We start from the raw sequence: 2392 nt of genomic DNA on the forward strand, positions 1-2392 counted from the left end.
TTGAGTGAGATTCATACCAGGTACACAAGGGTGGCTGGTTCAGCATTAGAAAAACAATCAATGTACTCCACCACATAAAAATAAAAACAAAAATTAAGAACCATGGGATCATATCAATTGACACAGAAAAGGCATTTGGCAATGCTTGAAACCCATTTCTGATGAAAATACCCAAAAATAGGAAGAGAAGGGGTATTCCTCAATATAATAAAGGCTATATACAAAAAGCTAATGTCCCACATTGCACTCAATAGGGTGAAATAGAGCATTTCCCCAGTGAACATACACCAGACAAGGATGCCTCTGTCATCAATGCTATTCAACATTGTGTTGAAAATCTTAGCCAGGAGCCTTTAGACTGCAAAAGGAAATTTAGAAAGGCAAAATAAAAATGAAACTCCCACTATTTACAGATGATATGCTTTTTTATGTAGAAAACTCCAATTACTCAACAAAAAGATTGTTGGAAAGAATCACACAATTTGGTAATGTGGCAGAATACAAGATAAACAAGAAAAAAATCAGTCAAATTCCTTTACACTAATGAAGAGAGCTCTGAAAAAAATAAATCAAGGAAATAATACTACTAACAATAGCCACACAAAAGATGAAATGCTTAGTAATAAGCCTAACCAAAGAAACAAAAGCGTGTACAAAGAAAATTACAGAATAGTAGTACAAGAAACTAAAAATACTAACACAAATGGAAGAATACTTCATGTTCATGAATAGGGAGGGTTAATATTGTGAAAATGTCAATACCACCCGAAGCATTCTATAAATACAATGCAATTCGGATCCAAATTCAAACTTAATTCCTTAAAGAAATGGAAAAACGAATTACTAACTTCTTGTGGAGAAAGAAAAGACCTAGGATAGAAATAGAACTTCTCTAAAAGGAGAACAAAGTAGGAGGTCTTGCATTACCTGACCTCAAAACTTATTACCCATCCACAGCAGTCAAAGCAACCTGATATTGGTACAATAATGTATATAGACCAGGGAAGAGAAGAATAGAAATACATGCAAGAAAAACAGAAATAAATGCATTCACCTCCAGACAAGTGGACTTTGATAAAGGGCCAAAAGCATTAAAGGGGGAAAGAGATCGTAGATAAATGATACAGCCACAATTAGATATCCAGCTGCAGAAAATGGAACAGAATCCATACTTCACACCAAGTACAAAAGAACCCTCAAAGTGGATCAAAACCCCAAATGTAAACCCCAGGGCTCTACAGATCATGGATGAGAAAATAGGGCCAAACGTAAGAGTTCTATTGCAGAATATACACATATTATGCTATGTAGCAAAGGCAGCAAACACAGTAAAAAACAAGATGCTGGGACCTGCTCAAAGTAAGACATTTATGTGCATCAAATGATTTCATCAAAATGGTAAAAAGAGAGTCCACAGATTTGGAATAAATCTTTAGCAGTGATGCAATGGCAAGGGACTACTCTTTAAAATCTATCTATAGAATACCGTGACAACTCTATAGAATACCGTGACAAGAAAAATAATAATAATCCACTTGAAAGGGTGGGGGCACAGCGTGAACAGCATTCATGAAGAAAGCAAAAGATCTTTAAAAAGGCAAGAAATACAGAAAAGATCAAAGTGGATGTCAGAAGAGACTCTGACACTTGCTCTTAATTCTAGAGTAGCTAAGTAAGGCAAAGGGAAGAAATAATCAAGTCAAATTGCTCAACAAAAAAAAGTCAAAGGAAATCTCAAGAAGAAAGTCAAATATCACAATGAAACGTGCAAAGACTGATGGTTCAAAAGTCTAGTTACGATCTACATAGATTTAATGATCCAAGATTTCGTATAAAGATAAGAATCAGAGCATCTGGGCTGTATGAAGAAGAATGCAGTACCAGCTTAGTGCCAACCTGCGATATGCTGATGGCACAGCTGCTTGCTGAAAGTGAGGAGAATTTGAAGCACTTGCTGATGAAAATCCAGGACTGCAGACTGCAGTATAGATTCCAACTCAACGTAAAGAAAATGAAAATGTTCACATCTGGACCAATAGGTAACATCATGATAAGCAGAGAAAAGATTGAAGTTGTTGAGGACTTTGTCTTGCTCGGATCTACAATCAATGTTCATGGAAGCAGATCACAGAAGAGATCAAAAGACATGTTTCAGTTAGTAAATCTGCTGCCGAAGCTCTCTTTAAGTGCTGAAAAGCTAGAGCCTTAGTTTGAGAATTAAGGTGCACCTGACCCAAACAAATTCCCTCATATACAAGTGAAAGTTTGACAGTGAATAAGGAAAACTGAAGAAAAACGGATCCATTTGAAATATGGTTCTGGCAAAGATTATTGAAATTCCCATGGACTGCAAAACGAATTGAAAAACAATCTGTCTCAGAATGCTCCTCAG

This window comes from Echinops telfairi, unplaced genomic scaffold, assembly GCF_000313985.2.
Source record: "Echinops telfairi isolate 266 unplaced genomic scaffold, ASM31398v2 ScPeMD7_9;HRSCAF=40, whole genome shotgun sequence".
NCBI lineage: Eukaryota > Metazoa > Chordata > Mammalia > Afrosoricida > Tenrecidae > Echinops > Echinops telfairi.